At 43.7% G+C, this 27,481-nt stretch overlaps 1 protein-coding gene across 1 annotated transcript in view; it reads left to right on the top strand.

Annotated features, from left to right (window-relative positions):
- LOC146867970 (uncharacterized) overlaps positions 1-27,481 on the top strand; it is a 157,634-nt gene that overhangs the window by 58,422 nt on the left and 71,731 nt on the right. The window lies entirely within an intron of this gene.

Consider the following 27,481-nt stretch of genomic DNA (forward strand, 5'->3'; position numbering starts at 1 on the left):
TTTCAAAGCTACTAATTGTATATACGGATATAGCTATTTGAATGTACTGGTAGTACTGTCTTGCTTGCAATGCATTGTGGGTAGGGTGGATTTACCATATCTTCTGCAGGGTGCAGTACCATATGTGACCAAAAAAGGTCTCCTTTTGGCCCCATATGGTACTTAACCCTGCAACATGGGCTAAGTAAAAAACATTGCCCTTAATAATGCCAATAATTCCAACTTTGTAGACATGGAATGCTGGTGCCTTGCTACTAGGGACCTCTAGGAGCAGCTTGCGGTACTGCACCTAGACATGCAGTGCTGGTGCCTTGCTCACTAGGTACCTCTAGGAGCAGTTTGCGGTACTCCACCTAGACATGCAGTGTGGGTGCCTTGCTCAATAGGGACCTCTAGGAGCCGCTTGCGATGCTGTACCGAGACACGCAGTGCTGTTGCCTTGTTCACTAGAGACCTTCAGGAGCAGCTTGCGGTACTGCACCGAGGCATGCAGTGCTGGTGCCTTGCTCACTAGGGACCTCATGGAGCAGCTTACGGTACTGCACTGAGATATACAATGCTGGTTCCTGGCTCACTATGCAAGCATTTGCAATGCACTAGGTCTTGTATTTTTGAAAGTATGAGCTATTGGCGTTGCATTATTATTGCCAACGCCAATACCTCGAACTATCAGTAATGCGAGACCTATTGCAATGCAAATGCTTGTTTTTAATTTGTGCTTTCTGTCAGAGGTATGTTTTTACGCAACTCTTTTCCTCATCCCGTTCCTTCGCTTCTCCCACGCAAGTAATCATTTCCATTCACCAATATTTTAGGGAATGTGTGGGTTAAAGTCCAGTGTTTTCTTTCTTTCGACCCGGGGCATACTTTGCGCATGTGCTTTAAGTGACGTGCTTCTATCTACATCACATGCATTTTCCTCAAATTAACAACTGAGGGATGTGTGGGAATTAAGTAAACTTTCTATAGAACTTCCACAAAGAACAATATGTCATCAACGAAAAGAGCATAATACAGCTTTCGTGTATTCTTTCCTTTTATGATGCTTGTTTTGTTGTTAGAAGTCGTTAGAAGCCAGGACTGTGGGTGGTGTGGAAGGCACTAGTGAGGCATCCGGACCACTGCAAAATGTGGGTGCAAGTTTACTTGCAACTGAGTTATACATACACATGCGTGGGTATGCAACACTATTTTTATATTCCATTTCTGTGAATGCACATTATTTATATGCCAATTATTAGCTCATTAATCTAAATGCACGTTATCGTCCATCCAGCCTATCCATATTCTACTACTGACTATTTTCGTTTACAAATCCCAATGACCTTTAAACTGCAGGCTCATCCCCTCAGCAAACACAAAGATACTCGTGAACAAACCGAGAAAAAGTTTCCCAAACTAGGTGGTAAAACTATAATGATTAGTCGCTTTTCAACTGGATATCTCACACATTTAGCCGCGCCGAGAGCTACGGATAATACTTATTTTCTACTCTTAATTGCTTTCAGTGTCCTTACATAAGCAGGTGCTCAAAACTTATAGTTTCCCAGCTTAACAAGTCTGAAACAGATGCATGCTCCCTCCTTCTCACAGTTTCTTTTACCTTCCTCTGCTAGAAAACAGTTTGTCAGTAAGGGAACTGTCATCCCTGCTTGGTTACCATACTGTGCATAATCCACACACTGGACGTGTATTTCAGAACTGAAGCATTTTTTATATTTTATACAACCAAGCCATAGTTGTCTTACGCAACTAAGACCCATCGTCAAAGCCAATAGTCATGGCTTGTTGTATGTGTAATGTTACTTGATTTATTATATATCTGAATGCAATGACAGAAGCCGAAAAATACCACTTGGGTGGCACACTACTCCACGCTTTAGCGTTAAACATCTAAAGCTAAAGCATGGCGTGCTGCTATTGCTACAAAAGTCAATAAAGAAAAAAACAAAGGCGAACGAATGCTGCATTTCTTTTCCATTTGCTTACTTTTTTAGCATTTGCTGCACACAGCACTTTATTTTTTAAACATTTTAAGCTAACGCCCGGAGTGCCACGGTTGCTTCGAAAGTAAATAAATAGAAAGAAAAAAAACATCGGACTCACAACTTTATTAAAAATATGTATTGACTTTTGTAGCTATGCTACTGCACGGATATTTTTAGACGAATTAAAAATCTAAAATATGTTATAATTCGCAACGCCAGTAGCTCTAAATGTAACTAATGCGAGGCCTATTGCATTGAAAATCACAATGTATGAGCGTGTTCATCCTCTACCTGCTTTTTACCCAAGTGCCATTCGTTTACCTGCAAGATTATTTTTAACAATTCTTCTATGTCAAGTATTGTTGTCATCACAAGGCCCTTAACTTCTTACCTTCTTCCCCTTAACATTTGACAGTGTGTGCAGGATTCACTGCCTTACGTTCCAGGTGACATTCTTTCCTGTCTTCCCTGGTTTTTTTTGCCAGACATTTCCCCCACAAAAATACCCACACACAGCTCCACCAGTGCACATCAGTTCAAGCGTGCACCACCACCCCCTGATGGTGCACCTCAGCCCTTCTCGGTAACCACTGACCCAGCTGTTTCAGTACTTTAACTCTGTCAGTCGAATCTCTGTAGTAACCTGGAACAAACAACCTTTGCTATTTCTGTTGGACCTAGACACCGCCATGCCAATCCGCCTCAATTCTGAGCTGCAACACCCTTGATTTCTAAGACTAGGAGCCCAGAGACAACCCCATGAATTGTCATCAATCCAAACTCGCAAAGCCCTTTGTAGTCCTGGCACTGGGATCAAAGAGCTCTACCAATGGAGCCTAATCCAGACCTCTGATGCCACATCCTGGTCACCCCAGATGCAGTTTTGCCAATGCCCCTCAGAGGTGTAACTCTCTCCCCTGCACTGCTCCAGTACTGAGACCCATAAGCAGCAGTAGTATCAATGCACCTTAAAGCTGATTTGAAGTAAACCCAGCTATTCCACAGTTAAGAATCAATCCACCTCAGTCAAGAGCTATTGTAGCTGAAACCTCACATGACGCCAGTGGTTAATTTGTAAAAATATAAGTGCCGGGGCTCTGGTCAGGAGGCAGCTTGCACCAGCCCATTTCACCTGTTAATGCCGCCTAAAATAGAAACAACAACTAACCACAAAGGTGGGATGGGGATGTGGCCTAATGGTTAGAGCTGCCGACTAGGGAGCTCGGTAACCAGATTAGAGTCACCGCCTCAGCTCAACATCTGTGATTCTGGGCAAATCACTTAATCTCGTTGTAAATAAGTGTTCTTAACTGGTGCTCAGGAAAAGCGCTGCTGTTGATGATGACTCCTTGCAATCCGGCTTCAGAAAAGGATGCAGCACAGAAACCGCGATGCTTAATATTGTCGATGACCTCCACTGGTCACTCGACAATGGTGAGTCTTGCCTACTTATTCTCCTGGACCTCTCTACTGCCTTTTGATACAGTTAACCATTCTTCCTTACTTAACTCACTTCAAGCTCAATTTGGCCTAAATGGTCTGGTCCTCAAATGGTTCTCCTCTTATCTCCAACACAGAACACAACAAATCAAAATCCATGACTGCCTCTCGAACTCTACACCTGTCTCCCTAGGCGTCCCTGAGGGCTCTAGTCTCTCCCCCATCTCTCTCTTTAACCTCTTTATGGAACCCCTTACCCTTATTTTGAAACAAGCAGGAATTAACTACCACCTCTATGCCGATGACACACAACTTTACTACAAGATTAGATCCCACTCGGATGTTCTCCATCTTAACAATTCCTTGAATAAGATCCAATCCAGGTCCTTCTCCAACCTCCTCAAACTTAACCCTAAAAAACAGAAATCATTCTCTTCTCTCCTAACAACAACCAGCTCCCCATCCAAAGCTGGCTCTCTGACCTTAATGATCTTAACTGCTCGGTCTCCTTCTCAAACTCAGTGAAATCACTTGGTTTCACTATTGACAGCAAAGTTACTCTTAATGACCACATAAAAAATTCGGCTAAAGGAGCTCTCTTCACTCTCCGACATCTTAAAAAAAATCAAACCCTTCATTCCAGCTGACTACTTTAAATGGGTAGTCCATTAACCATGGTAACGCTATCCTCTCTGGAACCCCCAAAGTACACCTTGCCCCCCTTAGATCTATGCTCAACCTAGCTGCCAGGCTAATCGCTGACTGTAAACGTTTTGACCACATCTTCCCTGCCCTCAAAGCCCTAAATTGGCTTCCCGTTGAAGGAAGATCCTCCTATAAGAATCCATGCATAACACAAAAAGCCCTTCACCAACAAACCCTCTAGTACCTTACGAACAAACTCAAAAAAGCGGGCTGCTCCTGACTGATGAGAAGCACTAATGCCCTACTCCTTGTCCCCAGGTGTTAAAATAGAAAACCACACAATCTCGTTCCTTCTCCGGGAATGCCCGATTATCTGGAATGCTCTCCCTAGGGACTTGCGCTGTAACCCCTCCTACCTCAGGTGTGAAAAAGTCCTCCAATTTCACCTTCTCAACAAATCTTGGGGTCCTTAACCTCACCTTTGACTCCTAATTCAAGCCTCCACCAAACTGGTTCCACTCCTCCGTCGTCCTGACTCTTCCCCCCCCCCCTACTTTCCTTCGAATATGCACCCTCTAATCCCCTCACCCCTTCTATGACCACTACCCCAGCCCCTCCTTAAATCTCCCTCTGACGTTACTTCCTCTCCCCAAACTGTTCTCCCCATCTATATTTATTAAATAAAAAAATCTTCCCGCCAAACCACCTCGAACTTTGATTCCCCCCTGCACTCGACTATGAGCTGTATACTGTGTTTTTGTCATCCTACTAAAACAGCTTCTCTTGATAGCCTCTACTTATGTAAATTGCCTTTTTGTTAGTTTAATATTGTATTTATGTAAAATAGTTTTTCTTGATAACCCCCCCTCATGTAAAAAGCTTTTTGCCTTTTTGTCAATTTAATAATGTTTTTATCCTGACGTCTATGTTTTTTTATCCTACTGAACAACTGTTTTTACTGTAAGGATCAATGCTCATGTAAAGCGCTCTGATACCCACGGGTCCAGCCAGCGCTTTATAAAACCTTTCAAATAAAATAAATAAAATTAAGTGCCTGTGCTGAGCACCTGGAAACCACTGGATCAAATTAAGCAATGCATTACGCATGCCTGCAGTTCCATTACTGCATCCACAGGCCTGGCCTACATCAGCTGCTGGCATTCCTATAATGACGCAAAAAAACCACAGTTGCTCTACCCTAACACTGACAAGCTTAGACCCCTTCTATGCCTGCACTGAAAGCAGCATTTCCTAAGCGCTGTTGTCATAGTGAGCATCATGTCCTTCCATCCCAGAGCTCAACAAGCACTGGCAAAGCCAATAGGTCTCGCCTATGCAAGATCTATTGACTGTCAATGTTTTTATTTTTTCATTTTTTAAATCAATGCTCCATCGCAGCAAGAATAGCTGGACTCAGAGGTTTCCTGTGAACAAATGTACAATCGCGCTTGCACGCGCCACTCAGGCAGCAATAGGCCGTTTGAGTGGCAAGAGTACTCTTCACAATGTCATCAGGAGCAGTTTGTAAATGGTGATAGGAAATGGTTGTGAAAAACCATGTAATCCCTGCAGAGAAGTGTTTTTTTTTCCGGTGCCAATCATTTACGGGTATACAGAAATACTGGCAATGGAGAAAGCAGCGCTCTGGTTTTAAGTCGGATTTATACAAAGCAAAGATTACAAAATGCTGGCTTAGATTTTTTTTCTTCACAGCACAGGGAAGCACCTAGACGACCTATAAATGGCACAAGGACGCTATACAAATACTGTTAGTTTAGCACACCCTATGTACTGTAATGTGTGTGCAGTGCTTAATTTAATCCAGTGGTTTCCGTGCTCGGCCCCAGCACTTGCTTGTCAAACAAGCACTTATGGCAGTCTGCCCCATGGTGGCACTGTCTAATTTAGAGTTGAGCTCTAACACCAGTTATTTATTCATTCAGTTAGCATTAACATAATGACTACTAGGTGCCACCCAAGCCATTCTTATAGCTTTAGGGGTGTGGAATAGTCTGAATTGTCACATTTACAGGCAGGAGTGTGATGGTTAGTCGCTTTGGTGTTACGGTAATGCACAGCACCGGCAGGGGAAATGGCGTAGTAGAGCCTGCAGTGGCCACTGCAGGCTCTACTACGCCATTTCCCCTGCCGGTCTTGACAAGAGCCTTGGCGCTTATTATTATTTTTTTTGTATATACAAATTAAGCACTGTGTGTGTGTATATGAAACACTCCAGCTGTTAATTTATAGCCCGTACATCAGTATATGTTTAATAGGCGAGATGGCCACCTGGTAGTTCGGAGGAAAAGTTTCGACTCTCCTCAACACAGTTTACTCTCAAGCGTCCTTTCCTTACTTAAGCATATATGGAAACCAGGCCAGAAATTTAGCCACGCGACTGAGCTCTCCGGTTTCCTAAAAGAGTATCACAGAAGCTGGCTACGGATGCTGTGATAAGTCAAACAAATGAAAGAGGAGATCGGACCTGGAAAGACAAGTTTTCACTTGCGTATTAAGACCCCTACCAATAACGCCAACGCGTGTGTGTTTCAAGATCTGAGGGAGATCACGGTAACGACAATTAAACGTGCAAGGTAAGGGTGCTGAGAGGATTTAAACACCGCAGTGTGTGAAGATACGTCAGGGCCCTGTTTTGACGGAGATCTTATGGGTCATTTCATTGTATATAAAGGCACTGAACTGCTCAGTAATGCATGTCGGTGCACATAGATAACTTTTTAATGGAATCAAAATGTCTGTGAGACTGAAAAGACTTCTGTGTAGTCTGAATAAGTCCATAACAACCTGACACGTTTTGCATAAGTAGCGCTGTTGGTCGTAAGTCTCACACGCCTTTCAGCGCACCTCATTTCCGGGCTAAAGTATCTCTTCTTCGAGCTCCTGGTTAACAAGTGTATGAGAATTTCTCTTTGTGTTATTTTGCAAACACAATAAGATGGTGAACGGTTAGCTCACTTCGCCACCCCAGTTCCGACCCAGCTATATGCAAATCAGTCTTGACCCTGTGATGCAGCGGTAATTTCACGGTAATTTCTGAATGCAAAACCTCTAATTCACTGCTGTAAAGGTACTGGACCCTTGCCACTGTATATTACCTTCAGGAGACCTTACATAAACGTGACCAATCAAAAATGCATTTAATATTTAAGCCAATAAAGAGAGTTGTGAGTATTTTAAAGGGTTTTATTTTCTTAGTTAGAAGTGAAGTTTTTCTGACCCTTTATTCGTTAGTCAAATATCAGTCAGGTTACCGAATTTGGAAATTGGGGAAAAATAGCATTTTAATACAGAACATATTACAGTCTGCATAAAAGCATCACATGTAGAAAAGAAAATGTGGCGCAAAATGTCAGTCAAAACTCTTAAAGAGTTTCTAAGAAAAGAGTGAGTCTTGAAAGGCTAATCAATAATTAATAAATGGCAAAAGTCTCCCATAAAGAGAAATAAATGCATAGGACAAATACATCTTTTCAAAAGCAATTAGTCAAAGCATGAAATTTAAAGTTTAGCACCTAAAATCTAAGCCTGTTCTGATCCTCTCAGCTCTCTCTGCCTCGCTGTGCTGGTGTGTCTCTCTGTCTCAGGAGCCGCAAAATAGCCCCCACAGACGCAGCTCCTCATTCTCCGTCCTCCCCGTCTCTGTGTCCAGCTCAGAAGCTGGGCCTGGCCCTCAGGAAAAAATGAGCAAAAAGCCACCCCTCCCATTTGTAAGCCATATTTCAAGCAAAAGTCCACGTGCTTGGTCCTCATAGCTGGTGCAATCAGAACTTCAAGACACATCGTCTCCCCATGCGCTGACTGGTATTGTCATTAATCAGGTGTGTTCCTCATTACATGACTTCACATCCTTTTACATTTTAAAACAATTACATTTTCTGTAACAAAAAGTATTATTTATGAGGAAACAGAAATGCTATTAATCTCCTGCACTAATATGTTCTTTTCATTTAGTTTCTGTGTACCTGTGATCAGAAAGTTACATAAACTCCCAATCAATTCCATCAAAAATATTTTACTCAGTTTATCTCCAATTGTGAGTAACATTTCTGCAACTGATACTGTTCTTGAATACATGTCATCTGATTCTAATTTGAATAAGACCTGCTTTGCACATTTTATTAATATGACATCTTTCTTTGTGAACTCCCTTACTTCTGTGTTTATTTCTTTCAAATCAGAAGGTAATTTTTCAACTGTCTTTTCTCAAAACAATGCTACAGCTGTCTCTTGTTGGGCCATTTTAAAATGTACATCCTCATCAGGAATCTGAAAATTAACATGATCTGGTGTACAGTAATCTGTGCTGTTTTTTTTGCAAAACAATTGTTTTCCTGCCAGGCCTTGTTTCTGGAAATAATTCACATTTGCTCTGGGCAGCTTATTTAAATTAATTTTGGCATTTTCCATAATTCGTGGGACCATTTGGGCTTGAAAAACTCCTGCCATTGGTTTCTGAACTGACATTTGCATTTGCTTGGCTGACACATCTTGCACCTGCATTGTTCTCTGCATTTGCACATTTCCAACTGCTGCATCATGTTTACATTTACATTTCTTCTTCCAATGCTCAAATCTGTTATAAAGATGGCAAAAGAATACTTTTTCCAGCAGTGCAACATCCATCCCCGAATTTGCACAAAGCAAAACACCTTTACTTCCATCCTGTGTTCTTTTAATCTGTACCCAATCAACATCCTTTGCTGGCACTCGGCCCTTCAGGAAAGTAATCACTGCTACGTTTTTCTCCATAACAACAGAAAATGATGGTGCATTCATGCAAACCCTTTTCATTGTCTCCTCACCTGGCCTTTGCACAACAACTTTAGATTCAAACTACAATTCAGTCTGCATGGCAATGTCAAAGAACATTTCCAAACTAATGCATAACTCCTTTAAAATTTCAACAACTCCATCAATTTGTGGGTACCACAGCATACGCTTGTCTCTCAATAGTGGAAATGTGTTCAGAAATGCTGCAAGTTCACCTTTATTCCGCGACACATGCACTTCTCCCACCTTTTCTCTCAATGAGTAAGCAAAAGCTTCTCCCTCGTCCGGTTTATTTTTTTCCTCAACTTGATCTGGTGGTTTCTTTTTCTTATCCAGTTTCCTTGCCAGGTCTGGTGTGTAAATACCATTTTCCCCCACCTTCCAGTGCTTGGACTGTCTGGGGTAATTTCTGTTCAATAATCTGTGAATTCTGAGTTTCTGAAATAAACCCCGTCATAATCACTCCTTCTGCAGCTGTTTGAACCTTTTGAATAGGGACCATATTAATTGGGACAGTCCTAATTTTTCTAGGCATTGCCTGTGCATCTGCAGTTTGTGATATTTGGACAGAATCAGTCACATTTGAAGCAGTAACACCTGGAGGTACCACTGTCGGTGCTGAATCAACAGGTAGGGGGTCAATCTGAAATATCTGCACCGTTCTCTCAATCTGTGTTTCTCTCTGTTCAACAGAAGCAGTAGCCACTGTAGTACTTACTGGTACACTATTTTCAGTATTTTCATTGGGAACCACATAAAGTGGCGGACACTCAGTTAACAATGCATCCATTATTTCATCCCCTTAATCATTATTTATTTGTAGCTTTTTATCATCATTCATTTCCTTCTCCTGCATCTGGTGCTTTACCTTTTTATCCTATTTAAATTGTGCAGCTCTAGATGGTGTCTTTATTTCACATAACACTAACCTTAATTTGTCAATGACTTGCAATTCAAAAGTACCATCTTTTGGAAACCTCAAAGGACCGTCTTTTTCAGTAATCCTGCACCATTGGTGAACCCACACACATGAATTTTATCCCAAATTGGTAGACATAAAATGCACAGGTGTTCCTTCAGGAGCATCACCAATTAAAAACGAATTCTTCACTTTACCTCCCAACAGTTACTTTTAACCTTCAAACATTTTCATTTCTGCAATAGTTCAATGCAATTTCTTTTCTTCAATGCTGTCAGTTTCAATTTCAGTCAGTTTTACTCCTACCACTGACCCGCCACAAAATCTTACTGAAATATTTTTCTGAGTTTTCTTAATCAAAATTCTGTTAATAACAACATAAAAAACATTTGCTGCTCTGTCTATTCCACTAAACAAAGGATAGATTTCTTTTCACGGCGAGTAACACATTCCGCTTACTCTTCACAAAGTAAGAACTTCTGTTTACTCTTCAAACACTGCGAGTAAATCCCTTCCACTTACCCTTCACTCAAGCGTAGAAGAACCTGCTACTCCTTTGGTGTTACCCTTTCTAGGTGATATAACACCAAAGTTTCACCAGCGAACTCTTTGCTATCAATCACTCACCTTTACACAGAAAATAGTCCCTAATTGAACACTACCAGCCCTGCATAACTTCTCAGTGTTATTCCAACAGACTAGTAACCTCACTGCTGTGTGGCTTCCAGTTACCACCCGCTATTCCTTCCTGGGATTCCACTGGTGGACATACCGGTTTTTCCAGACAACATAGAACAAGACACTAACTTAATTAGCATGAAGAGTTAAAACATGTAATCAATAACCAATAAATCCTGTCCTATGAAATTACCAATATAATCAATAAAACCATCAAGTCAAAAATGAGCAAAATGTTCATCAACAGTCAATACCCTCATTATTTTCAACACTTCCAAAATACATCCTAGCACATTAACAACATTTCACAACCCTATTGATAATCGCACTACTCCAGCAACCGCCTTCTTGCATCACCTTCCAGTACTGTTTTGCCAGTCTTCAGGTTCCGAGCATTGGAATCAGGAATCAGGACTTGGACATTTATCTAACTTGGGCAATTATTTTACTTCCCTCCTAAGGTCAATGATTCATTAGTTGAACAGTTGATGGTGATATTACTAATCCTTAATCACCAAACTAATCAATAATAACCATCCTCTTGCTACCAGAAACTGATGCAGGGGTAATTTCACGGTAATTTCTGAATGCAAAACCTAATTCACCGCTGTAAAGGTACTGGACCCTTGCCACTGTATATTACCTTCAGGAGACTTTACATAAACATGAAAAATCAAAAATGCATTTAATATTTAAGCCAATAAAGAGAGTTGTGAGTATTTTAAAGGGTTTTATTTTCTTAGTTAAAAGTGAAGATTTGTGACCCTTTATCCATTAGTCAAATATCAATTGGGTTACAGAATTTGGAAATTAGGAAAAATAGCATTAATACTGAACCTATTACAGTCTGCATAAAAGCATCACATGTAGAAAAGAAAATGTGGTGCAAAATGTCAGTCAAAACTCTTAAAGAGTTTCTAAGAAAAGAGTGAGTCTTGAAAGGCTAATCAATAATTAATAAATGGCAAAAATATCCCATAAAGAGAAATAAATGCATAGGACAAATACATCTTTTCAAAAGCAATTAGTCAAATCATGAAATTTAAAGTTTAGCACCTAAAATCTAAACCTGTTCTGATCCTGTGAAGTTGGCCTGGCATATGATGTTAACCAGTTAAAGTGACCACCTTGTACCATGCCAAGCAACCCTTATGGTGTGGTTGTAAGTCAACCTTTTCGGACTAGCTGCCCTAGTGGTAGCGTAGGCTAAGCAGTCTTTGAGGCTAAACTCGTTAAAGCGTATTAAGCAGGCTGTTTTACCATATGTAACCCCCCTTTATACCAATGAAAGGACACCACACAGATATATATTCAAAATATATATGTATTTATTACTCAAAGTATCCCCTAGACTCTTTATGAGCACAGGAGCACAAATCGTTAAACAAGAAAGTATTACAATATACAGAAGTTGCACTTTATATGGATAGGCCCTGGTGGCCGATCAAACCATATACTGAAATAGTGGTATAAGTACCACGAACAGGAAAGGGAAAAGGCCTAGGGCCTCTAGAATCGCTGGGCCTACAAGGAGCTAACTTCAGTTAGTGACCAGGAGGTCCACGGGTCGCGTGTGCAGTGAGGAAAGTTACACACTGGTTCCCATAGGTTTTCAATGGGTGCGTAAAAGTTCAAAAGTTACTGCTAGAAGGGTCTTCTGGATGGACTACGCACTTAAGACTTAAAACACAGACACTAGAGATGTTTCTCTACACTTGGGCACCGGAGTGCCAGCTTTACCTCACCCACAGGAAGCGGGTGCATAGGTCTCGAAGTGCGTCGGGTTTCGTCTATCAATTCAATGGAGCCTGATGACAAAGATGATGCAGGCGGCTGGTCCAGAAGAGATGCGGTGGATCCAAGAGTGGATCGGAGTTGTAGAAGACCTGAAAGCAGAGGGGACAGTGTTCACAGTCACTAGCCAGTGACCAGCGTGGCACCAGGTAGGTACCAGGCGATGTCGGGTGCAAACAGGTGATGAGGGGTAGCTTGTCTCCGCAGCCACGTGGTCCCTGAAGGTCGACGACATCCAGGAGTCGGGTCACGAGCTGTCCCACGCAGGCTCTCGCTATCGGCGGTGTCGGCGACTCGATGGAAGCAAACCAGCCTTGGCAAAAGCAGAAGTCGTGAAGAATGAAGAAAGCTGATTACTCTGACCAGCAAGGTCAGAGGGGCGGCTCCTTTGGAGGGGAGCAAGGGCCAGTCTGGAGCAACCAGACCAGCGTCGTAGATTTCAAGGTTCGTCGCCAAAATGGCCACTAGCCAACGGGCCAGGGACCGGGCAGGCGCGTCGAGTTGCAAAGTGCAGAGGGGCCCCACGCAGATCGTGGAGATACTGGAGGGCTCACCTTTGGTGCAGATGCTGCTCGGATGTTGGGCTTCTCAGGACCCAAAGCACAACTTGGAGGGAGCCTCTGTTGTCGCGCTTGCAGCTTGTCGTGGGTCCTTCAAGATAGCTGGCGCCACGTGTCTCGGTGCCTCCACGGGTTCCTTCTTCGCAGGGACTGTGGATCGGGCGGTGAGAGGTCTGGTGGTCCAGGTCTTGTCGGGCTGTGGGCTCGGGCTCCGGCAGGAGGCGGCGGCAAAGCAGACGTCGAGTAGCTGGTTGGTGCTTGCGTTAGCAAGATGGTCACTCCCTGACCATAGGGGACATTTCCTTCTGTCCTCTGTGCAGCAGAGCGTCGAAGTTCCCGTCTTCTTCTTTGTAGTAAGTTGATTCCAGGATGTCTGAAGTCTTAGGACACAGCTCCTACCTTTAAGCGGATTCTAGGGGCCGGACTACCTGCTAGGTCCCTCCCTAAGGGTGGGACCAGGAAGGGGGGTGGTTACACCCCCAATCCTTTGTCCAGCTCGCCCCAGGTCCGGGGCTGGTGTGCCCCAGGACCGGTTTGAACTGGCATATGCACCGAGGCTCCTTGTGAGCCTCAGGCATGTCTGATTCCATTCAAGCCCTACCTGACCAATACACAAAATCCTGTCTGGGGTGGTGCACGCACCTCCCCTGGCAGGAAACCCTTTGTCCACGTCTCCCAAGCTGGAAGGACTCCCAGCAGCAGGAGGGCAGACATGTGTCTGTGGTGGCAGCATCGATTTTGTGGAGCTGAGGCTATGTCTGATTTTACCCAGGTTTCAGGTACTGTACATGTCGTGTCCCTCTAGAAGGGTGGAATGCTAACCCCGTCGCCAGAATTGGTGAGGGGTTAGTATTCCAATTCGTATGACACCTTACTCGACATGTTTTGATAAAGCCAAACCAAAGATAGCATTTAACCGCGAGGTTCATAATGCACTTAAGAGTATATGGTATGACGATATCTGGAAACAGTAGAAGGAAGTTGTTCCGACCACTGCAGACAGGCTCAGCTCATGCCAGAGCACCATCTCACATGGAACCAAGCACTCTGCCTTCAGGATTGTCGAGGCCTGCCATAGGAGTGACTTATAGGTTACCAGGTGTCCCATTTAAGGTTAGGTATACTACACCTAAGTAAGAGGTGGTTACACCAACTTACCCCAGCTGAGTGATCAGCCAGTTGTGTCAAATTGTTAGGCCAGGCCAGGGGTGGCACAATACATGCTTCAGCCCCTGGTAGGCCTTAGATACACCAATACCCTGGGTACCTAGTGTACACTGGTACAGGGGCTCACAGGGTGATCCAATTCCAATTGGTTATGCACCTATAGTGCATAGTGTCAATTTAGTAGAGAGAACAGCAGGCTGGGGGTCTGATTAGCAGGCCCACAGCCTCAATATGTCAAAAACCAGTGAAGCAAAAAGCAAAAATTTGGGGTGACCATAGGATAGCAGACCCTACTCTCCTACAGATCCTCTCAGCTCTCTCTCTGCCTCGCTGTACAGGTCTGTCTCTCTGTCTAAGGAGCTGCAAAATAGCCTCCACAGGTGCAGCCCCTCCTTCTCTCTCCTCCAGTCTCTGGGTCCAGCACAGAAGCTGGGCCTGGCCCTCAGGAAAAAATGAGCAAAAAGCCACCCCTCCCATTTGTAAGCCATATTTCAAGCAAAAGTCCACTGGCTTGGTCCTCATAGCTGGTGCAATCAGAACTTCAAGACACATCGTCTCCCCATGCGCTGACTGGATATGTCATTAATCAGGTGTGTTCCTCATTACATGACTTCACATCCTTTTACATTTTAAAACAATTACATTTTCTGTAACAAAAAGTATTATTTATGAGGAAACAGAAAAATACATTTTATAAGAAAAATGTGTGCTCTGCAGTTTCTCTTCACTCCACTGTTTAAACAGGCTACAAAAAAAAAAAATATATGCAACATAGTGAAGGTCGAAGAGACGGAAACAGGAGGGCGTGATTTATTAACAAATCCCTTTCATTGAAAGTTGGTAGGGTAGAGGAGCACATTCCATTCTAATCTTCAAGAGCAAAAAACTGCAGTAAGCTGAGTCCACTAAAGCAAACTGAAATCACGTGGTTTTATACAGTGCAAAAACACATTTCAGCACATTTCTACTCTTGCAAAAATACATGTTAATTCAGTACAATTATATGCTATTTTGAAAGTACAAATATATTTTCTAAATTAATGTGCATTCTATAGTGAGATTACATATTGATTAATCACATTTAAACAAGGCTGTTTAGCATGTTTCTTTTTTTACATGGAAGCACTTTTAAACTGAAAGCATTCTGACCAGGCCTTATTTCATATTTTCACTTGTAAGTACCAAAAGTGTTACCCTTTAAAAGCATCTGATTCATGTTTTCACTTTTTATGCACCAAAATCTGCCACTTAAAAAGAATACATTTGACCAGGCCTTATGTCATGTTTTCATTTTGCTTGCGCCAAAATCTGCGTCATTTTAAATGCAGTCTGTCTGAAGCACAAAAAGTAAAGCAATGTCTAATCTTGATGAAGTCTAGCTCTATCACCTGTGTCTCATGAGAACAGTCCAGCCGAAACTGCCAGGCCAGACCCTCCCTTGACCGGAAACCAGCATCCTGGGACCAGTTTCTGGGTAACACCTCCCATCTGCCAAGGTAACTTGAACCCAGAGGCAAAGTGAGCAAGGGACTCATGTCTGGGCATACCCAGTCCACTTAGGTTGAACAAAGCAAACGCAATATGATGATGAATGAAGTGCTGAAACTTTTCAGACACTCACACCCAGTCACAAATCTGGGTTGAATCCATCATTGTTCTGCTCACTAAGCCACCTCAGTTCGGACCCAACCATATGGAAATCAGTCTTCCCATGGGGAGCAGGGTCAAAGCTGATTTGCATATGGCTGGATCCAAACTAGAATGGCAAGCAAAATAATGATGGATTAAACCCAGATCTGTGACTGGGGGTGAATGTTTGACAGTGTTCAGGATTCTGTCCAGCATCTTTTTGTGTTGCGATTTTATTTTATTTTTTTGCCTGTGTCAAGAAATCCGTGATTTCTTTATGTAATTTAATTTCAAATTGAGTCATGTCAAAGTAGTAGGTGAGGACACAACATATGTCTTACAGGCTGGGGATAATGGAGATGAAGCCAAGGGGTGCAGTGATTGAAATAGTACTTGAATCACAGGGTGAGCAGTGGACAGTGGCAGCTCCTCTGCAGCAGTGAAATAAAGGAAAAATAAAATAACTCAGGTTTATTATCGTTTTATTTTTTCCTGCTGCAGCAGCTTTGCGTGCGGGGCTTCTTTGGTGACAGAGAAGAAGGGGGAGGAGTGGTGGCACACCCTAAGTGCCCATGACTGTTTGGCCTGCCATCTGAAGCCAGCCACACAGTAATGCGCACTTTGCATGTTCTCCACCCAAGCTGCATTATAGCCTGGGTGGAAAACATGCCTAGGCTGAGTGCCAAACCATGGCGCTCAGACCAATCCCAACGCTGCATTGCAGCGTTGTGAGTGGCTCAGGGGAGCCTGGGTGCTTCCTGTTCCTTCCTGGTAGGGAGAGACGCCAACGGAGAGATGCGGCAGGAGGCACATTATTTTTCTTCTTTTTTACACCCCTGGCCCCGCCCCCCGATTTGTGCCGGCTGTCACTGTCAGTGGATGCACCCTAATTAAGCCTAATTAAACTGTACTTGGTCCAAGCAGCACAAAAGAAAAGGAAGTGATGCAAGAAGTGACGTGTGGCACTCGCTGCCGGATTAGAAGGCAGCTAAGATGATTGAGAATTATGGCAATGAATGGTACTTAATGGGTAGACTAAAAGCCCCTTTTTAGAGGTGTTTTTTGGAAACAATAGGTCACCAAGCAACTGCACATTCGTGCTCCCTGCAGTCTTTCCCTACAAACCTGGGGATGCACCTCAACCCTTCCATAAAGCACACCATCCAAGTGCTGGTTCGTTTACTAATATTTATAACGTTCTGCAAACTATGGGGCACATTTAGTGTTTGGCAGGCAGTACACAAGGGTAGTGGATGTCATAATTGCAAGTTTGGTGATAGTCCACCTTCATTCAAGTGGCTACACACTAAACCTTTTTGCTTTATAAAAATTCAATCCTAAAGTGGGAATTTGTATTCAAAAACAAAAAAACCTAATGACCTCCACCCCACTACTCAACCACTCTGGAAGTAAACTCCCATAGTGTGGAGGTAATTTTTACTTTGTTTTTGTCCAGTACCACCAGGTATTTCTTGACCGTGATGGACAGAAAAATAAAATGCATTAGACAGTCTGCTGTAAATAGGACAGGCAGTCCTCAATCCAACATTCCCTACTCCATCAGCCAAATTACAGTAAGATTTTCAATAGTGGAGCTAACACTGGCACCGTCATCAGAAAGCCGATGGTATGTTTCTGTCCGCCATACTCTAAATTGTCCCATGATAATTTATTAATTTTGTTATTCTCTGCATCCCATTCCAGTTGTGGACACGCAAACAGCTCTACTAATGTATCTCGGTGCTGCCCCCAAGCACCCTGCTATTTCTCACATACAGTTGCTGACCAGTGCACCTCAAATCTAACCAGGAGCTCCACCTGATATTCTAGTACTGACATCCACACACAGTACCACCGATGCACCCAAAACCTGGTCTAGTACATTCCAAACTATTTCAGTACCGAGCCTCACACAGCTGTGCCAGTGTATTGCAGTCTCTATTTGCCACAACCCAGGCTTTCCAGGCACCAGGAACCCCAGTACATGGTCTTCATTTAGGAGTCTCATCTATGACCCCTGGCTTGCCCCTTGCAACCCCTGGCCTCAGAGATCTTAAAAACAGGACTCCGGATTCTGTATCTTCTGCCCATTTTTCATTCTACTAATCGTGAATAATATTCACTGTTAGTGTATTTAAAAAAATGGAGAACACTTCGCTGGGAAGAGACCTTTGATGGCAGCTGTGGTAAGCAAAAATGGTTCTAAATGTATGTGGTGTGCATGTTTGCGGGTGACAATGTGTTTATATGAGAATATGTGTTAGCATGTGTGTCTGTATCTGTAAGCATGTGTGTGAGTGAAATTCAGTGACAGGTAGTGGGTGAGATTGTGTTAGTATGGATGAGTACAAATGAGTTACTAACATTAAGAGTGAATGCCAGTAAATGAGTGATTATGAATAAGAATGAGTGTAAGGAGGTAAAAGAGTTTGAGAATGAATGAATGAGTGAGAGTAACAGCAGGATGTGATGCTTGCAAGCTTGTTATTGGCCTTGGCATACTGAAGGTAATTGTCTTATAGAGACTACCAAAGCAAAATACTGGAGCTGGCGTACTTGAGATAATTTTTAGCAGCATGACAGACACGTGACAAAGTACTCAGGGTAAATCTTGGCATAAAGGGTGCCAATCCCATTACTGATGTAGAAGAGGTAATTCATTGGATATAGGGCATCTGTAGAAAAATACTCGTATACTTGAGGAAATTCTTGACGTGGACACTATTTGGAGAATGGAGGTAAATTCTTATCATAAAGGTGGACAATTTTGCATGTTGGAGGGTGGCAGCCATGATACAATTCTGACATACTGAGGTCATCTGTGACATAAGGGTCACCTATTGTATATGAACGGCATAAATTGCAAATTCCTGGTGTTGGCTTATTTTATGTCAGTTTTTATATAAGTGGGGCTTAAATGCTGGCCCTAGCACAATGAATGTAACTTGTGACATATGGGTGTACTTGTAGCACATTTTGAAGAAAAAACAGGGTCAACTCCTGGGGAATGTCCAGTTTCATTGGCTTGGTGCACTATGTAAGGATATGAATGATTTGACTATTTAATGAGTTCCCATGGCATTTCAGCAAATTTATCTGAAAATTGTGCTTTACAATGCACTATTTCAACCCCATTCATTAAAAAAACTTCTCAGGAGAAAAAAAACCCTTGAAGAGGTCTTTCTTACTCCCTTTCCTTGCTCAATACAATTCCGGGCAAGAATTGTGCCCCAGAACTTTCAAAGATCAAGTCAGCACCATAATATAGGTGTAATTTAAAATATACATTTTATGTTAATATAACGTGTATAGTGCATTAATCGTACAGTGGCAGTGTGTTCCAGTAAAACGATGCCAAGTAGGGGAGAGACCTTCCCCCACATCTCATCAAGCGAATTGCCGGGACTGACAGTAAGACTTTATCTTAAGAACGTAAGTTGCTGATAGGGCAATAGGGTTTAAGTTTCTAGGCTAAGTAAACGGGACCTTTGCCCATGAGGGGTATGTAGGTCAGACAACAGATTTAAAAAATTGACCTTTACTTAATGGGTAGTTAATGTAGTGTTCTTAATAAAGGTTCGAAGGCGAAGCTGGTAGGAAGATTGCTAACAAGCTGCGCAGCCGTGTTTTGGAACACTTTCAGTTTCGCTAATAAAGTCTCATTCGCATCAGCAAGCAGAGCATTGCCGAAGTCAGATTAGCTAATAATCAGGGCCTGGACAAAAGTTTTCCTGCTGAGGGTGGAAGAAAAGGAAAAGCCTTCTTCAGCAGACACAGTTTGTTAAAACAAGCTGCTGCGAATGGCAGCAACATGGTCTTTGATGTCATTTAGTTCAAAGGGTATGCAATGTAATTTCCGTTAACCCTGGCATTTTAGTCAATCAATGCCCATGACCAAGTTCTAAAAATACACCACTAGAGTGATATTAGCCCTGTATGACAAGGATATTTGGTGTCTTGTCAGATGGCTTGGTGTGCCACATTGGTGCATTCGAGGACTTAGTCTTGGTTTAGTTCATTTAATTTTTTTTTTCTCCTCATTTCGCCTCAAAGAGCACCATCTTGTGAACGTGACTGTCCCAAGTGCTCTGTCCCGGGCTTTGAGACAGTCAGTAATGTGGATTAGGGCTCCAAACAATTCCACCCACTGTTACTAGCTTAGGAGGTCTAATCATTGGACTCATCCTCTGCTGTTAACCAGGTCTCAGCTGGTTCCCAAAAAAAGTGAGCACCCCCAATTTTTTTTATCCATTTCATAAAACAATTTAGCTGAGTTCCATCACTCACGCCAGGCGGGCAGCTCTGGTTGAAACCATTTCTTACAAATTTCTCGCCTCACCAGGAGATATAGAAAAATTAATTTAGATTGAGTGGTTGTTACTTTTTCCACATCTCCATATGTCCATGATATACCACATACGATTGTAATGGAGCTTACCGCCACTGGTACTCCCGAGAGGCATGATCTTGTCTTACCCACTCTCAGCCAGAAATCTTCCAAAGGGGGGCAGCTGACAAACGGTATATCATCTGCACCCTGAATTCCACATCTATTAGAACTGGCATTGTTGCTCTTCCTGATTTTGGCCAGCCTCTGCAGGAACTCGAAAGCTCTGTGGAAAGTGAAGAGCTGGTTCCTTTTTAAAGGCGCAGATTCCACTACTGAATAAAGTAAGTTAATTGATACTTGCCATAACTTATCCAGATCGGTGTCCGGCAAGCATCCATCCCAAACATGGTGAGCTGGTTTCATGTTCCCCTCTGCCATGTCTAATGAATGCTGATACCACAGGGCAACCTCCTTCTTTCTTGTGTTAGGATCTTGGAGTTCCTCCTCCATATCGTGGGTATCCAAACGTGTCCATCCCCTGGTCTCCCAGCCAAGCAGTCATCTGGTAATATTTCAACCTTGCAAGTGTCCCCTTAGTAATCCTCTCTCAGGTGTCCCGCGGTAATGCCTTCCCTTCCTCCTCTAACTGCCCCCGATTGATTACCCCACACTCCCGAAGGGGTCTTGCTAAAAGGTCTTCCATACACGCAGGCATTCCTGGAGAATCCCATATTGGTGATAACTTACTATATATTGTATAGGATTCCTAGGAAAGATCTGCTCTCAAACCATAGACTAGCAGCCTAACAGAAGCACTTAAGCCATACTTTAAAAAAAGCTTTGGTGCATCAACCTTGTACAAGAACCTCTCTCCTGGTAGACCTACTAGCAAACCTCTTTGCATATTCCCTGCTGAAGAGTCATCTGGGAGGAGGAAAAGCATCATGCAATTGTTTTTATTGGAATGCCCAACAATACTGCTGAATGTCAGTGTTAGAAATTGGGTCTCTAATTGGAAGTGGTGTGCACTCTGTCCAAGTAGGGACCACAATCCTAGTCCAGGTAAGTCAGATACACACCATAAACAAACCTGTGCTCATCCTCTGGTAGCTTGGCACTGAGCAGGCAGGCTTAGCTTAAGAGGCAATGTGTAAAGTATTTGTACAACACTTAAAACAGTGATAGCTCACACAAAAATAATCCATATTAGGAAGATAGAGCTTAATTTAATAAACAAAACAAGACAAAAACAACAAAAATCCAATCAGTTGAACCGGAGTTTTGAATTTTTAAAGATTAAATTGGGATCTTGTGATTGAAAGCATAAAGCACCAACCGGGGATATCTGGTTGAGCTTGACCGGGATTAATCCAAAAGTTCAGGCTGACTGCAATGGCATGCAGGTTCGGATACAGGGACCAACCTTGGTCCACTGCAAACAGTGTCTTGCGATGGAACATGTGTCTACATTGAAGACCTTATGCGAGCAGCAGAGGAGGGGGTGTGTCATCCGTTTGGAGGTAGGCGATGCGTCTGTTCTGATCCGTGCAGTCAGAGATGCGTTAGCAACGAACCCTTTTTGATGAAGGCAATGCATTGTCGGCGAGCCGCACAGCCAGCTATGCAATGTTTTTGCTCTCAGCAGCAATACATTAGCGTCGAGGGGAGAGCGGTGCAACAACGGCTGTATGTGGATTTTGCAGGAAACAGCCAAAAACCCACTTTCAAGGACCCAGGACTAGATTGACACCACTTGGCAGGGCAGGACTCACGGTTGGCAGAGTCCAAAGGATGTAGCAGCGTTTTTGGAAGTCTTTAATGTCCCTGAAACTTCGGAACAGGAAGCAAGCCAGAAACCCCTTGGAACCACTTTGGTTGTGGGGATCTAGAGATGCAGGTCCAGTCCTTCTCACTCCTAGGCAAGGAGGGCAGCAGGACAGGAACAGCAAACCAGGAATCCAGCAGAGTGACTGTCCTTTCATCAACACAGCAGTCCTTCTTCCTGGCAGAATGTCCTCAGGTCCAGAAGTGTACTGAGCTGGTGGTGTCAGGGGTCCAGTACTTGTACCCAGATGTGTCTTTGAAGTGAGGGAGACATCAAAGAGAGACCTTTTAAGTGCTCAAGGTCCCTGTCCTTCCTGCCTTACCCCTTAGACTCACTGCAGGGGGTATGTAGCTCTTTGTGCGGGGACAGACAGCCCCATTCTGGTGCAAGTGTAGGCTCCTCCCTCCCACCATGCTCAGGATGGCCCATCAGCCTGGTGATGGCCCATCAAGATGTGAATGGCCTATCCGGCATACCTGAGATCTCATTGTGTGTGTCTGCCTAGAGGGAATACACAAAGCCCAGCTGTCACCCACCCCAGATATGTATTCAGAGACGGGCAGAAGGCACAGATTGGTTAAAGTAAGAAAATACCCACTTTCTACAAGTACATTTTCAGACTTGCAACTTAAAATCCAACTTGACCATAAATTGATATTTTAAATTGTGAGTCCAGAGACACCAAACTCGAAATATCTTTCTTTATACTTCTAAAACACAATCCAATGCTTTTGGAGATTGAAGACACTTAGAAGATTCCTACGCTTCCTTCCTATGAACTGTAGGAAGGCAGTGGTGCATGCCCTTTTTACTTCCCAACTCGACTACGCCAACAGTTTGTATATTGGCCTTCCGGATTACTTGATGGGTAGACTGCAGCGTATCCAAAACGCTGCAGCCAGGCTGTTGAGGAATGTGCCTTTACGGTATCATATCTCGCCTCATCTGCAAAGCCTGCACTGGTTGCCGGTAAGGAAAAGAGTGCAGTTCAAGGCCCTTGTCTTGGCTCACAAAGCAACGAGAGGGGTTGGCCCCTACTATCTGAGACAGAGACTTCAGAAATATCTTCCCTCAAGAACTCTCAGATCCTGCAATCAAAATCTCTTAATCACTCCGAGGTTTAGAAAGGCTAGGACAGGTGGGCGTGCTTTCTCAGTGAAAACTACAATGTTATGGAACACCCTACCCAATGATCTCAGACAGCTGGACAGGGAACTGCCATTCAGAAAGGCCCTCAAGACTTGGTTGTTCAGAATGCCTTAGAGACCGCTGCTATCCTCTTTCTGCTCTATCCCTTGGACCTGTAGGACGCTAGCGCAGGGACACTTCTGTTGGAAGTAGCTGTCGCGCTCTATAAATATATATAATAATAATAATAAGGTAATCCCAATGTTAACCTATGGAAGAGATAGGCCTTGCAGTAGTGAAAAACAAATGTAAGAATTTTTCACTACCTAGGCATGTAAAACTTAAAAGTACGTGTCCATCTTTTTAAATGCACTGCACCCTGCCCTTGGGGCTGTCCAGGGCCTACCTTAGGGGTGACTTGTATGTATTAAAAAGGATGGTTTGGGCCTGGCAAGAGGGTTAACTTGCCAGATCGAAATGGCAGTTTAAAACTGCACACACAGGCTCTTCAATGGTAGGCCTGAGACCTGTTTAAAGGGCTTCTGGAGGTGGTGGCACAATCCGTGCTAAAGGCTTGGTAGTAGCAACTAATTTACAGACCCTGGGCGCATGTAGTGCACTATAGTAGGGACTTATAAGTAAATGAAATGTGCCAATTGTGGATATACCAATGCTACCATGTTTTAGGGAAAGGGCACATGAACTTTAGAACTGGTTAGCAGTGATAAAGTACCCAGAAGATTAAGGACAGCAAAAGTGAAGCCAGCAAAACAGGGGGTCAGAAGGCAAAAATGTTAGGGGAAACTACACCAAGGGTGCCAGTTCTAACAGTCGAGTAGTGCAAAGCACCCTTTTACCAGTCTCCGGAGCTTTTTCCACGACAGTCATATGGCTTTACCTGCCCAGATGAACACAATGATCTTCCCCAGCTCTTTCCTGTTAAAACTCAGTGGGGTGTTATCGAATAGAAAGGTGAATCCCTGTAGAATGGATATTTCATCTGATTTTCCCATCCATATATTGTAAGTGGCAGATTCTTCCATTGTTTTCAGTAACCTATCTACCTCATTACTGACGGTCTTCAAAGTGACTCTAGTAATTTCCTCAAGATTCTGTACAATCCTTACTCCAAGTATCTCATTTCTTTGTGCTCTGCTCTCTCCCAAACAGAGTTCCAGATCATTTCTGATTTGCCTTCATTCACCTTATACCCAGGAAATTCCCCTAACTGCCTCACTTCCTATGTTACTTGGGATGCCGCACTCTCTACCTCCGAAGTGTATATAATTAGGTTGCCTGCATATAATGCTATGTTTTTTGGAGAACTTGCCAACAACGACGGCCTTAATCTTCTTATTTGTTCTCAAACTTTGGGCTAAGGCTTCTAAGTAGAGATTGAAAAGAAGCAGGAAAGGGGGCACCCTTGCCAGGTTCCTCTTTGTATTTTTAGGTCTCGCCTGACCCAGCGCATGCGCTGGTCTGGCGAGACTTATTGAGAGGGCTCCAAAAAGTGCTACCAGGCCAGCCTAAAGCTACAGTGCATGTCACGGGCGCGCGCGCCGCGCTTTACTGCGATTACTTTCACTTTTGCAGCCGCACAGCCGCTTTGCTGTTTGATTGCGATCGCGATCACTTTCACTTTCGCGGCCACAGGTCCGCTTTTCATAGCCAATAGGTCTCGCTTTTGGGACCTTATAAGTATTTAGTTATGCAACTGTTGCATGGCTAAACACTTATTAGGTCCCAAAGGCGAGACCTATTGCCTATGCCAATGCTTGTTACTGGTGTAAATAGGCTATCATTCACTAACACCCTGGCCCTCGAGGATCAGTAGAATTGTCAAATCAACTTCAGACACAGGCCCCCCTACCCTAAAAAAACTTTTAAAATGACTTTCATTAGGTAATCCCAGTTCACTGTGTCAAATTCCTTGTCCGCGTCGAGAGTCATAATAGCCAACAGAGTTTTTGACGGTACTGCTAAATCTTATCGGAGTTGAACAGTTCTCTATTTTATGTAGATGGCTACATTTTACAATTTGTTCCACTAGGTGGCAGTGCAGGTCCTCTTAACTTTGGGAAAGACTATCGTTTAACGATTAACCGGTGCTTTAAATTTCAGATATTATTGGCAGCGCAGGCTTGCAGCTTCTAGTTGTGAAATATGTTAAAGTGTCTGTGGTAATGATTATTCTTGGCAAATGTAGTCTATAGGAACTGGAATACTTGGATTGTTAATGGCAGTTTGACGAATATACACCAAATTTTGCGATGACGTCTTCAACATCAGATATGGATCTTGGTGTCAAATTTCACGCATATTGATCAGAGAAGATCACATTTAGAGCATTTATTGAAAACTAGAGTTTCGGAGTTTAAGTTTTTGCGCTCTTTTAAAGAAAATACTGCTGCTGAAGGAGCCTACAGCAAACATGGATGTGGCCTAACGGCCCAGCGCTGCCCACCTTGAAGCTGGGAAACCAGGTTCGAGTTTCGGCGTCTGCTCAACATCCTGTGATTATGGACAAATAAATTAATCCCTCCGTGGCTACCATAAATGAATGTGTCCTTCAGTCCTTGTGTAATGTAACTGGTGCTCATGTAAAGCCTTCTAATACCTTCGGGTCCAGATTGCGTTATATAAAACTGCAAAAAAAAATGTTGTTGAGATATAGCTTTAGGCAGAGTAGATCATTCTTTCAATTCTAACTCTGTTCAGTATTCTTTTTCAGAAATCTCCATTTCAAAAAGTTTGACGGCCTTTGAAGGTTTATGTATGGTCTAAAAGTTAGGTTAGCCAGTCCTTGTTGAATTTAAGTTCGTGAATTCTCATTTATAAAATAAATCTTGTTGGTGGATAGAACTGCCTGTCCTGGTGGATACTTTGCGACCCTTGTACTGTCTGTGGACACCTGGAATTGTATTTATTTATTTGAAAAGTGTTATATAGCGCTGGCTAGACCCGGAGGTATCGGAGCGCTTTACACTAGGCATATCGTTACATTAGAACAGTGTTACATAGTTACATGAAATACTAGAATTTTCATATACTGTTTATGTCCCCGTGTGAAGTGTATAATTGTGCCCCTTGACCTGTCCAAAAGCCACCCCTTGCACCGAGAGCATGTAGGACTTGGTGAAAGAGCAGGCACTACAGAATCTGAGGGCAATGAAAGCCGAATACTAGAGTCAGAGTATACTGCAACTAAACTCCAAAATGGGAAATTAAGATTCTGTGCTCAGATGACAACAAAGTGTCTGGTGTTCCTTTACCCTTCAGTTGAAGGGACATTATTGGTATGATCCCAAAACGAAGAAAACTCTTAAAAGTTGCACCAGTGCAGTGCTCATAATCTCACGCATGATGTCCCATGTCACATCATTAGTGACTGTAATATTGTGAGCAGTCTAGTAGTTGGGTGGGCGGAGTTTCGGGATGGGAGGAAGAGGAGGAGCGACGGGAGAAGCGGGCAGTTACAGTAGGAACGAGACACGAATAAGATGTGTAGGAATAAAGCTCTTTGAAACATACCCGTTGTGTCGGTCGTTGTTGGGGTAATGACACGACAGCTGGCGACGAGGGTGGGATGAGCAGTCTGCTCTCCCTGAACCCCGAAGAAAACGTGGTCCGTCCCTGGGCATCACGCAGCGGTGGTCGCCGTCGCGACACGTGAGCCCCCTGATGAAATCGACGTCTGCCCCGAAGACCAGCGATCATTAGTAGCGCTCCGCGATGCTCCGGTCGCGTAGAGCCCCGTGGTAAGAGCACGGTCGAGTGCCAAAGAAAGAGAATTCAAAAAGGGCGCCGTTCGCGCCAAAACAGCCAAAGCGCCCCAAGTGAGCTGAGGGCCGTGTGAGGCTGAGAGGCCGAGAGAGAGCAAGACCCCGGTCCTACCGTGCTGATCGAGTGTCAGCGACAGCGAGAGCAAGAGGAGCGCTGGATCGCTGCAAGTGAATCGTCCCCCTCAAGTGCGAGGATTAGAGCCTGTGCCTGCCAGAAGTGAGGGCTGGGCTGCATGCCTACCTGGACGGTGGTTCCCAGAGGAGCGCGTGTGGAATGCTGAAGCCCGTGTAAAGCTGGTGAGTGAAGCCTCGCTGCAGCCCTGAATGTGTAGAGAAAGATGTGAGAGCAGTCAAGCCTCGTGGGATACAGTCCGGCGGCCATCTTGGAGTCAGGCAGCCACAGGAAGACATCCCTATAAAGTGAATGGGCTGCCATCTTAGAGTCAGGCACCAGAAAAATACATGCTATAATCAGCAAAGCATTGGCAAGTGAATGAGGACTGTGTCAAACAAGCACGAGCAAGGGCAAGAAAAAAAAAAAAAAAGAACAAGAGGTGAAGCAGAGTCACCAAGCACAAGCAACACACAACAAAGAGAACAGCACTTTGACAAACAAGCACAAGCAAGTGCAAGAAGGAAACACATAAGAGCACATCAGAGAGCAAAAGGAACACGATGTCAAATCACGGATCACCCGTGCGGAATGAGGCCAAACCCATTGTGATGGGAGTATCACATCTGCGCCCTCCAGAACCCCTGGCATTGGTGGTTGGCGGGAGCATGGGACCCAGATGGGAAGAATGGA

The sequence above is a fragment of the Triturus cristatus genome, chromosome 1_2, assembly GCF_964204655.1.
Source record: "Triturus cristatus chromosome 1_2, aTriCri1.1, whole genome shotgun sequence".
In the NCBI taxonomy this organism is placed as follows: domain Eukaryota; kingdom Metazoa; phylum Chordata; class Amphibia; order Caudata; family Salamandridae; genus Triturus; species Triturus cristatus.